Source organism: Octodon degus, unplaced genomic scaffold (assembly GCF_000260255.1).
Source record: "Octodon degus isolate 3935 unplaced genomic scaffold, OctDeg1.0 scaffold00007, whole genome shotgun sequence".
Taxonomy (NCBI): domain Eukaryota; kingdom Metazoa; phylum Chordata; class Mammalia; order Rodentia; family Octodontidae; genus Octodon; species Octodon degus.
The window spans coordinates 18,891,148-18,903,830 of NW_004524583.1; the positions used below are offsets into that span (position 1 = coordinate 18,891,148).

General features: G+C 41.9%; 1 pseudogene; it reads right to left on the minus strand.

Moving 5' to 3' along the window:
- Positions 1-4,213: 4,213 nt before the first annotated feature.
- On the minus strand, positions 4,214-4,873 carry LOC101570720 (annotated as a pseudogene).
- Between the last annotated feature and the right edge of the window lie 7,810 nt (positions 4,874-12,683).

Consider the following 12,683-nt stretch of genomic DNA (forward strand, 5'->3'; position numbering starts at 1 on the left):
CAAAAAACACAACTCAATCTGAGCTACACAGCAAGACTTTGTCTCAAAAAATAAATAAGCAAATAAACAAGTATGCATTAAATAAATTTTCTGTGGGGAAGGTAGAAAGAAAAGGACAAAACAGAAATAAAGCTTTTGTAAATGGGCAGGAGAGGAGGGGTTGAAGGGAGGGTTGAAGGGAATGGGAAAAAATCAAGTTATATCATGTACAGGTGTAAATTTCTTATGATGAATATCATCACTATGTATATGTAAAATATACCAAAATAAAATCTGATTGAAGAAAAAAAAAAAAAAAAAAGCCAAAACCTTCTTTAGCCGGGTTTTTGCCAGCTCCATTGGTATCAGCATTCTGTGTAGGGATCCGTTGGTCTCTTGGTGTGATCCATCGTACCCCAGGGAGAAACAGCAGCAGGAATGAGGAAAAGATAGACAAGATCTGGGTCAGGTGGTGGCCCATCTGCCTGTTGGAGAGATGACCCTGAGTAATAGTAAGGGCCTTTATTTATACCTCCACCAAGTTGCAAGACACAAGGTTGCCTAGCAACCTATAGGCCACAGTGTCCAGGCAGGATGTTTTTCTCAAGCCTGAGGTACCTTGACTGCTTTAGGCAATGAGGTCTCCTCCTGCCCTCATGCAATCAATTTCAGCTTAAGCAGCTCCCAACATATCTCCCTTTTTTGTTTTGTCGTGTGGATGGTGGATATTCTGAAGCATTTGAAGCAGCTGTGTTTGGAGAACTCTTTAGAAGACCTTTTTATTCTTGATGGCAGTCCAAGGATTTTGGTAACTTGTTATACTAATTTTACCCTATAAAGTCCTGCAGCCTATAACAGTTATCAATATAGTTGGAAGTTGTCAGAAGTTGTTAGTGATTTGAGCCTTTTACAGCTTAGCATATTATTATGGCATTACTTTACATCCTATAGTTATATTTTTCTGTTGGAAGGTGAGACCTATATAAATAGAAAAATTAACTTTTTGATATCTAACAAGGTCAGTTAAATATCCTCAGGATTTACCTTGGAACCATACATAGCACCTCTTAGATCTTCAGTCAGTGTCAGCCATCAGGAAGAATCATGGCCATTGCTTGACCAATTTGCTTTTTAAAAATGTATTTACTACAGGGTGTACAAGGTCTCACTACAGATTAGACTCATACTGATCCTGTTTTCAGCCTCCCAAGCACTGGGATTACAGGCCTATGCCACCATGCCCAGTCTCAATCACTGTTTCAGTGTGCCCAGGGGGCGGGGCCAGCACAGCATGCTGGAGCTCGAACCCTGGTCCCTGTGTTTGCCTAAGCAGGGGCTTTAATTCACTGAGCTGTCAGGCTGGCCCTTGACAAATTTGCTCTTTGTGAAACATTGAGAGATATTTTCTCTCCAGGTGACTCTCCTCAGGCACACTATACTTTTTTTTTTTAGGACAGGGTCTACAGGGTCTCACTGCATACATCGGACTTATAGTGATCCTCTTGTTTACAGCCTCCCAAGTGCTGGGATTATAGGCACACACCCAGTCTCAATCACTGTCTCAGAGTGCCCCAGGGGCGGGGCTGGCACAGCAACCCCAGGGATTGAACTCCCAGCCCCTGTGTCTGCCTAAGCAGACAGCTTGATCTGCTGAGCTATTTGGCTGGCCCTAAAATTTAAGAAGTTTTGTTTGTTTGTTGTTACTTCAGGATGCCTTAAAGGCAGATCTGGTGCAGCTTCTGGAACTGGGAATCGAACCATGGTCCTGTATGTCTGATTGCATTTGCTGAAGTAGCACTTTATATGACTGAGTTATCTGGCAAAGCTCCAAGCACTATTCATTATTAATCACTCCTCTGCAGGCCTATAATCTCCTTGATCAGAAAATTAGAGACTCAACTGAGTTACAGGCTATCACAACAGAGGTTCTCTTATGTCCCGAGTCTTCATTGACTTTGAAGGGCTAGAGTCTAAATATCAGCTATCTTTCTAGCCTATCCATCTCTCTAATTTTCATTTTCCAAACTTTAGTTGTTAAATACATTACTATCTGAATATCAAACACCCTAGACATAAAACTAAGGGGGAACTGTTATTTTCTAACAACTGTTATTTTCTAATATTTAAATCCCTATAGAGTGTTAAAAGACAATTATTTTTACACAGAAATTTAGAAATCAAAACCATGTACAACATTGTAGCATGACAAACTTGAAGACATTTTGCGACATACTTAAATTTTTGTTGTTTTTTTTTTTAAATTATTTTATGTGTGTGTGTGTGTGTGGCCAGCTCAGCCCACCAGGGGGCGGGGCTGGCTGGCATGTGGTGCTGGGGGATTGAACCGCGGTCCCTGTGCCTCGCTAAGCTTGTTCTAAGTAGGTGCTTCAGACCACTGAGCCATCTCACCAGCCCCTAAATTTTTGTTTTTCTTTTTTTTTTTTTTGTGGCAGAACCAGGGATTGAACTCAGACCCTTGTGCTTGCCAGGGAAATGCTTATTCCACTGAGCCATCTCCCTGGCCCCCTAAATTTTTGTTTTGACATAACACTTTTATTTTTTTTTATCTTTTTTAAATTTATTTATTATTATTTATTTATTTAGTGTGGCCAGCTCAGCCCACCAGGGGGCGGGGCTGGCTGGCAGTGGTGCTGAGGGATTGAACCGCGGTCCCTGTGCTTTGCTTAGCTTAGCTTGTTCTAAGTAGGTGCTTTAGACCACTGAGCCATCTCACCAGCCCTGACATAACACTTTTAACCAATCAAATTTTTAGCCCTGCCAGCCCTGCCCCCAGGGCATATTGAGACTGGGCGTGGTGGTATGTGCTTGTAATCCCAGCTCTTGGGAGACTGTAAACAGGTGGATCTCTATGAACCTGATCTAATAGTGAGACTGTGAACACTCTGTAGACCCTTCCCTAAAAATACTAAAAAAAAAAAAAAAAAAAATTTCACCTATTTATCCTTAAATGGGATATACATCACAAGTTTTTTGGTAAAGGTGGAGGTCTGAATCTTAGAAACTTATTACAATAAGCAATCTTTACATTTTGAAAGATGTGTACACCTGGAATCATGAATATACTTAACACATTGTGAGAATAACACTAACAGATTACCATACATAGGTGAAAACCTTTGTTTCTTAATTTAGTTTTATACCAAGAGCATCTTTTAAGAGAAAACCTTATTGTAATTTTTTTCTGAAAAACTTTATCCTTTAATCAATCACTAAATTATTAAGGGTACCCCCTAAGAGATTATTCAGATTATTAGGAGCACCTTATTCATGAGCATAGGTTGGTCACTCTAATATTCAACAACTGGAGTTCTAATATTTTCTCCCTAAGGAATCTTTTTTTTTTTTTTTTTTTTTCAGAACCAGCGATTGAACTCAGGCCCTTGTGCTTGCCAGGGACGTGCTTATTCTACTGAGCCATCTCCCCGGCCCTCCTAAGGAATCTAATTATCTTAAATTTTTGATAATCTGTGAGTAAACCAATTTTGATATTACTTAAACCATCTGGTAGCTTAGGAAAAAGCATGCTGTTAAGTTTATATCCCAAATTGTACTGTGAACAAATGATCAAAAAAGAAAAAAGAGGAACAGCTGTTCACAGAATGACACACAAATACACAGAACACACAAACAAACATCTTTACAAGAGTGCCCTATCAAGAGTGTATTCAAATAGATTCCTGGTCAAATTAAATTATATTAACTCTATTACAATTTTTATAATTTTATAAATTATAAATAGACTAGTCAGATTTTGTTATCTGTCAATTAGTAGACAATTTATCAGAAAAATTTGGAAGGAATAAAATATTTTCTCTATAATTAATATGCATATTTTGTATCTTTTGTCTCAATGCTAGTAAAATTTAGCCCAGTTATTTTTATGTATTTTAACGCCTATTTAGACCTTAGATTTTCATTTTGTCAGTCCTTCAGTAGGTTGAATCTAGCCTCACCGCTGATAGTTTCTCCAGATCTGGGGGGCTTCATGGTGCAGCCTGGCAGTACACTCTGGTACCCAAATAGGTCATTTAGCATTCTCTGGGAAAATACAAGTATACCCTCTGTCTGCCCCAGGTTAGTAGTGAACTGGGTCCCTTCTATTGTCCGGTATGGTGATCTCTCCAAAGGACCCTTCCTAGCCCTTTTTTCTCTTACTTGATGGAATTGTCTTTTTTTCCTGCTGTATTTCCTTTTTTTTTTTTTTTTAATTAGGCAAATATACAAGTTCTTGCTGGGACTCAAACAGCTGTAATGAATCAATAGCTAATATCACACCTTGCTAAAGGACAAAGCATATCAACGTTTCTAATTCTGAGGTCTGCACAATCACGAATAGAATATCTGAAAGGATCCTCCTTGTATCCTGAATAAGGGACTAAAATGTAGATTCATTTCTGGTTGCATTTTGCTCCTTATAGTCCTTTCTGCTGGCCTCAAACTTGGCAAGCACATGTTGGCAGACATTCATGAGTTCACTCAGGCCTCTCTGAAACGGCTCAACAGCTGGAAGAGCACCTCGAGTCTGAATGCACAAATTAATTTTGCTCTCTGAAGGATGGGTCGTAGTGCAACCACAAAATTCCACTTCCAGATTCTTCATGATCATGTACCGCAGAGAATTTCCTAGGGTATGGTTCTCCTCGTGCAATACAAATGTCACAGTGTCTATCTGTTCCAGCTGCCTGGACCATTTCCAGGGCTGTCTTCCTCTCGCCTTCAGCCATTGAGGTCTTCAATCCAGATATTTTTCTCTCTAGCTCCTGGTCCTCTTCCATCGCAGAGCAGCTTTAGAATCCTTAAGCTGTGCAGGTGGCTCGGAGGCTCTGTCCCATGTCGCGAAACGTGCGGCGAAGCAGGAAGGAAGGAAGCTGTATTTCCGTATTTGTAGAATTTTAAAAATTTAATAGTGTACATTGACAAGTGAAGTTGGAGGGATTGATTTGCCCTTTTGCTTTTGTAATAGAATTTTGATTGTACAGTGAGAAACACGTAGCTTATATTTTGGAAGAGGAAACAGTCACATTGATAGGTTTCAGAGGCAACAGCGATGGCGGCGCAGCAGGAAGCAGAAATGGGGAAGGGAAAGCCTTTATTGATTCTAAACACACAGAGAGGACCAAGGGCAGGGAGATGGGCAGATCCTCTGACCTGAGGCAGGGAGCCTGAGACTATGGACTTCTTCTAGGGGCGGAGCTTGAGGGGCGGGGTTAGTGACATATAAGGAGCTGATTGGAGGCTCCCTGGTATGGGCAGGAAAGGTCACTGGAAGTTGCAACCGGCGCTGGAGTGGGGAAGGAGGAGGACGTGGTCACTGGGAAGATAAGCTGTTGTTTTAAGGGCTTCAGCCATTTTGGATGACCACCACAATAATTCAGTAATTCTTACTAGAGCCATAACCTATCATTCCCATCTTTTGGTTGTTATAAAGGGGGTGACATGTCTCTTAGACTGCTTCCTGAACTAGGGTGTCGTCTTGGGGGTGAGGGGAGTTGATAGGATGATGGTTCATGCCCATGTAGAAGTTAGTGCCGGGAGTCTCAACTAGGACTAGAAGTTTATAGTTAGTGACAGTTCACATTGCATACTGAAGAAACCTTGAAAAAAGTTTAAAAAGACAGCACATTATGAGTACATGACATTATTAAAGGACACAGGAGGGGAACCAAGAGGGGGGTCTGTAATCTGTGTCATTTTACCATGACCATGTTGAAGAGGAGGAATATTGATCTTTAGCTTTTTGACAACAATGTGAGGTAAGGGAGTCAGGGCCATCTGTAGTACTGTAACACACCTGTATTTTGTTAAAGTCAACTTTTTGTCTCTTATGTGTTTGTGTAGAGACATGAAGTCTATCTACCAACTGTATTGTCTATAGTTGTTTAGAAAGGAAGGCTACTGCCTAAAAAGATGGTCTCTTTTTATGTCATAAAATGCTCCTGTATTGTGACCTTGAAAAGAAGTACATAGGGTAAAGGGCTGAGTTGGTTTGGGTAAAGAGAACTGGGGCCCTTAGGAGGGCTTGTTATAGCTTGCAAAAGGAGAGATATATAGGAGCAGGAGGGTCTAGGGGTTCTCACAAGGAACCTTTTGATGCTCTATATAGGGTTCTGCTAGGGAAGCAAAATTGGGAACCCAGAGATGAAAGAAGTTAGCTAAACCAAGGAAGGATAAAACCTGTTATTTTGTGGTGGGCAGTGATTGCATGAGTAGTGGGAGTGAGGGTCTTAAATACTTGACTTTCGGTGAAGCTATCTGAGCTTTGGAGGGAGAGACTGTATAAGCTGGTCCTGACAGAAGATTGAGAAAAGTAGCTGTTTGTCTTAGGGCCAGGGCATGAGAGGGGGAGCAAAGCAAGAGGTCATCGATATATTGAAGGAGTGGCTGGGCTAGAGATCAAGGGTTTCAAGATCAGCAGCAAGAGGTTGGCTAAAGAAGCGAGGACTATCTTTGAACCCTTGAGGTAGGACTGTCCATGTGAGCTGTTGAGATTGGAGAGTGTGTGGGTCATTCTATGAGAAGGCAAAGATGTCATTGGGTTTGAGTACAGGAAGAATGAGGGTATTATAAAGCAAGTGGATACTTTTAAGAAAACTATTGGTAAGGAGGTGGAGAATGATGGGCTTGAGTCTCTTGGTGTTTGGGGGCTATTGGGTATTAGGGAATGTATGGAAACACTGTGGGATCACTGAGGCACACTAGTCTAGGAACAACATGTGTGGCACGAGTGGGACTGGAAGTGTCTCAGAGCATATGATTGACAAGGAAAGAGGGAGGGAGGAGCTAGCTGTAATTGAGGTTGGGTTTGTAGGATGTACACTGTGGAGGGAGAGAAAGATGAGAGAAAAGTAGAGTTTTTGGAGGAAGTCTCTCCCCATGAGAGGTATGGGACATGCTGGGATCATAAGGAAATTAAGAGTGAAGAACACTGTCTGAAGTTAGCACGGAATAGGCCTGTCTGAAGGGGTCATGTGAGTTAACCATCAACACCCACTATGGAGACTAGAGTTAATGAAACGATTTTAGAACTCAGGAAGAACACTATATGTGGTCTCCATGTCAGCAAGAAAAGAGGTTTTTTTCACCTGAGATATCCAGTGAGACTTGGGACTTGACAAAGGTACCTTGATGTGGGCCATGGAATCCAAGATCCATTGTTGCTTTTCAGTGGCAAGACCAAGCAGCTCAAGTATATGGATCTGGGCATAGTGAGGTTTCCTGTGAGGGCAGGGAATTGGATGACTTACCCGCTCTCTGACAGACAGGGCAGTCGCATTTCCAGTGACCCTCAGGCTTGTAGATGTCCTAGTGATGGCTGCAAGTTGAGGCAGACTCATGCCCAGTGTCCTTCTTCACCGCGCTTGGCTCAGGTGGCAGCATTGTTTAGGCTTAGCATTACCTTGTCAAGGTCTTTCTTTGATGAAAGTCCTGAGTGTCGCAGCCAAAAGTTGGCAGTATATATAGTTAATTTTGATCTCTATTATTGAAGACACGGAAAGTTAGATTAAGTACATTTTCCTGTGGAGTTTGAGGGCCGAGATTTGTTTTTTTAGTTTGGCATGAACATCAGGAACAGATAGGAACATAAAATAGGAATTAATAGTAATTGGTGCCTTAAGAGAATCTGGGTTTGCATCAGTATACTTAGTTTGGAGCAATACACTTGATTATTAGAATTTTATCTGAGTATCAAGTACCTTGAAATATAAAGTGTAAGCAGAGAACTATTATTTCTTATCAACTTATGGGCATTTTAGCAGTTAAATCCCTGTAGGATGATAATGGACAACAGTTACATAATTTTGCAGAGATCATTTGGCATCAATAGTCATGCATAGCAGTATGGCATAACAGTCATATGAAATCCCCATTTTGTTTTTGCATCTTTAAATGTACATAGGATACATATTACATAAGTTTTAGTTATAAAATTATTTGGCTGATGACCTCATGCTGGCTTGATGAGAACCTCTTATTATAAATACCTGGAGCATAAGAGAAAGGCATATGCTTACATCTGAAAGAAAATTTATATTGTACCATACAGTATTTTAGAAGGCATGAATATACTTAATACATTAAGCATCTTTTATGAGAAAACCTTATTTGAAGAAAAAACTTTGTCTTTTAACCAGTGACCAAATTATTGGGGGCTCTCTATTTATGAACAAAGGTTGGCCCCCCTCTATTCATCAAGAGTTCTGTCCAACAATCTTTTCCATTTTAATGGTTTTTATTTAATTATAAATTAATTTTGGTATCATCTAGACTAGCTGGCAACTCAAGAGAAAGCATGCTTTTAAATTTATATTTTAGAGCTCAAATAACAAGGAACAGCTATTTCCAGAATGACATAAAAACAAGTACATACAGGACACACGGACATCTTTATAAAATAAGAGTGCACTCAAATATTTCTGGCCAGGTTAAACTATGATGACCTTTTTAAGTTTGTAATTATAAGAGACTAGTCAGAACTTTTGTAAGTCAATTTATCGAGATCTCTTGTAAGAATTTGAAAAACACAAAATCCTCTTATTTATAGTTACTATATACCAAGGAGAGGCCACAAGATGGTCAGGCCCATCATGTGATAAGGCACTAAAGTGTGGTGCTCTGATATCACAAGAGGAGCAACTATAACATGGTAGCAGCTAGCCACATGGCCCTGAAAATGGCAGTGACCCACCATGTACTGGCGCAAGGCAGTGCTCTAATGTCACAGGAGCGACCTTACAGAGAGGTGGATAGCCACACGGCATGTAAGATGGTGGTGGCTTGTCATGTGATGGGGTGCCTTAAGCTGGTGCCCTGACATCACAAGAGGACCGACCCTATCGTGGCCATAGATGGCCACACGACACAAAAAACATGGCAGTGGCTCATCATGTGACAGAGCCCTGCAAGACAGTGCTGACCTCATAGGAGTAGCGACCACACAATGGTGGTGGATAGCCACATGACCCACAAGATGGTGGTGGCTGGCCACAGGGCAGGCAGCCACAGGCTGACAGAGCATTGGAAGAGGTTGAGTAATGGGGGTGGATGTGAAACGTGGGAGGAGAAAAGGTGAAAGGAGAAAACACTGGCATCTGAGGTTTCAGTATGGAGGAAAGAGAAGCAGAGGAATCTGCAAGGCAAAGGGCGAAATCTACAAGGGAACCACGCTGCTGCAGAGGGTGGAATAAGTAAAAAAGCAGTCGGAAGAGACTGACAAGACAGAATTTCAAGCAAAGGAGTGGAGAGGGTAGTACCAGCGGATATGGCAGGGAGATAGCAGAGGGAAGGTGGGAGGGACGTGTTTTAAGAGTCAACAAAGGCTTTTAAGGGATTTCTAGCCATTTGCATTGCAATAATAGAAATGAAAAATTAGTCTTTAGGGGATGAGATATCCTTCTAATTTGAGGGTGCTGAGGTTCTTTACGAGACAACCCAGCGGCATGTGTTCATAGGATGGAAAGAGCGTTTCCCATGGTGGCCGAATAACATGAGCCACAGATGTAGGGCAAAAGCTCTACGTCACTTCCCACTAAAAAGCCGTCACTTTTTAGCCTGGAATGAGTATGAGAGAAGGCGAACACCCACTTTATCAGTAGTCACTAGAAAAAGTGGGGAGCTGGGGACCAGATGGCCGAGGAAGATGGGGGGGGTCCCGATGTGTGCTCACGATTTTCGAACGAGAGGAAAGAGGAGCAAGAACCTGCAGTTTTGGGCTCATGAGTGAGGAAGGAGGTATTGGATGCGAGCTAGCAACGGCAGGCGGCAGAGGCGAAAGTGGAAGCAGAAGGCAGTTCCATGAGGGAGCTCAAAACTAAGGCAGGGGATGCCCGGGAAGCCACAGTACTCACCGTTCCAGGTCATGGCGCCAAAAATGATAGGTTTTAGAGGCAACAGCGACAGCGGAGCACGCGGTGGTGCAGCAGAGAGGCAGAAATAGGAGGAGGGAAAGCCTTTATTACTCTAAACACAGGGAGAGGACCAAGGCAGGGAGATGGGCGGATCCTCTGACCCGTGACAAGGAGCCTGAGAGGACTTTATAGACATTCACCAGGGGCGGAGCTTGAGGGGCGGGTTTAGTGACGTATAAGGAGCTGATTGGAGGCTCCCTTGTGTGGGCGGGAAAGGTCACAGGAAGTTGTACCCAGGGCTGGAGTGGGGAAGGAGGAAGTGGTCATTGGGAAGGTAAGCTGTTGTTTTAAGGGCTTCAGCCATTTTGGATGACCACCATCATAATTCAGCAATTCTTACTAGGGCCATAACCTGTCACACATAAACTTCCTTAGCCTAATGTGACTTATCTGTGAAAACAAGCAAATTAATTTAACTTATCTGAAAGATAATGACAGTAACACCAGAGAAATTAACCCAAAAGCTAGATGGAGCTAATTAATATTACCAAATAAATTCTGAAAATCATCAATGGTTGATCTGAACAGCTTGGGGCACAATATATCTTTGTTGGATAAATTGAACCAAATATGAATAAGTTATCATAGCTTGTACCCCTTTGGAGGCCATCACTAGGCCTTTTATTATTTAAAAAATAATAAACAGTTTTGGGGTAAAAAAAATCAAGCAACTGTTTAAAGCCCCACTGCTTTTAGATTGTACTTCAAACCTCTATAGTTGTTTGTAAAATATCAAAGCTTTTTTAATACCAATTTTAATTCAGGACTGTAAATCAAGCAACCAACCTTATTAGGAATTAAAATAATTTTTAAGTAATCTTTTAAAATATCCCCATTATTATGAATCGTTGGAAAAATGATTTTTTTTAAAAAACAAACTGTTGGGGCTGGAGAGATGGCTCAGTGGTCTAAGGCACCTACTTAGAACAAGCTTGGCAAAGCATCACGGACCGCGGTTCAATCCCCCAGCACCACATGCCAGCCAGCCCCGCCCCCTGGTGGGCTGAGCTGGCCACACACACACACCACTCTCTCTCTCTCTCTCTCTCTCTCAAATAAATAAAAATAAATAAATAAATAAAAAACAAACTGTTTTCGTCTTTAGTATGGAAACAGCCTTTTAATTTAGTCACCTTAAGGGGAAAATGTAAAAACTTTTATTGTCAATTTTAATGGAGAGAGAATCACAGTCTCTTCTGCTTTTCTGCTCAGCTCTATTCCTGGGACAATGGCCAGCACCTTGGAAGCTGCCCTACCTGGAGGCCATGCACACTTGCATGTGAAAAGCTCTTTAAAGTGTTTTTCCGGGCTGGAGAGATGGCTCAGTGGTCTAAAGCACCCACTTAGAACAAGCTTGGCAAAGCACAGGGACCGCGGTTCAATCCCCCAGCACCACATGCCAGCCAGCCCCGCCCCCTGGTGGGCTGAGCTGGCCACACACACACACACAATAAATAAATGTAAAAAATAAAAAATTAAAAAAAGTGTTTTTCCTTTAATTAATTTTTATTTTTAAACCAAATATTTTATTTTTAATAATTTTAATTTTTTATCAAAGAAAGAATGACCAATAGGAGAGTCTAGAGTGATTTAAACTGGGTTTTGAGTAGATGGAACTATAACTTTGATTTTTCTGTATAATCAGCTTTGATAAAACCAAGCAAAACCTGGAGATTTCTTTGTACTAAGGCTCTGCCTCTGGTTGCCACTTCTACTCCATAGCTTTGGGGTAGGTAAGCTCCTACTAGGAGTGGGCTCTCTTACTCACATTTCCCTTCCCCCAGTGTCAAGGGGGATATGGCCCTGTAGCCACGACCTCTGTGCACAGAGGCACAGCAGCCACTGTGTGTGCCCGCTGTCCCTCTGGCTCTGACACTGAATGTTTTGCTTTTTTTGAGGCTGGCACTATCTTGAGCCTAACACATTTTTGATGCCAGCAATGCACATAGACAACACCAAGGTCACGCGAACCATAGTCATGACCCTCCCACTTAGTATGAGGTGCACAGGCCTGTGGTTGGCAGCTCATACCATCCTCTGCAGCTGGGCCTGGTGTACAGATGCTCAAGCGGTGCGAACATCCCAGTTGGGTTGGCCTAGAACCCGAGACCGGGGCCCTCCCTGAGCCCAGTCTGTGCCACTCTCCCTCTCCCCAACCCCCAACCCCCACAGCAACCTGCCATTTGGAACCTATTGCTTATAATTTAAAAGAACCTTTTCCTTTTTTATCTAATTGGGCAAATCTAGAGTGTTTAAACTCTATCTACTATACCTTTGCTTCAGCCTCCTTGTTCTGTTTAGGACTTGATTTTAAAACAGTACTCCACATTAAGTCCTTTCTGGTCACTTTAGAAAGTAATGTAAATACAGGAACCAAGAAAACAAAAAACATTCTTTATATATAACTATAAGCCTCTACTGTCCTTAAAACTGTTAATTCTATATAACTTTCTCCTTTTTTACTTCATTTAAACCTATTTTTCTCTTTAAGCTCATTTTCTCTCTGGCCCTAATGAACCTGATTCTGGCCTTAGTGAACCAATTTCTGGTCCCAGTGAACCCATTTCTGGTCCTAATGAGCCTCCACTCCCAAGTTTTACACCTGATGTGCCAGTACCAATGCACGCCTGTGCCAAATGCTGGCTCTAACACATTCACTTCCCTCCCTTATGCATGCTTTTTGGAAGTGTTACTGCTTCCCACACTTATCTTGTAACTGGTGTCCTGCTCAGGCACCAGATGTAGGGATCTGATGGTCTTTTTAAACAGTGTTGAGGG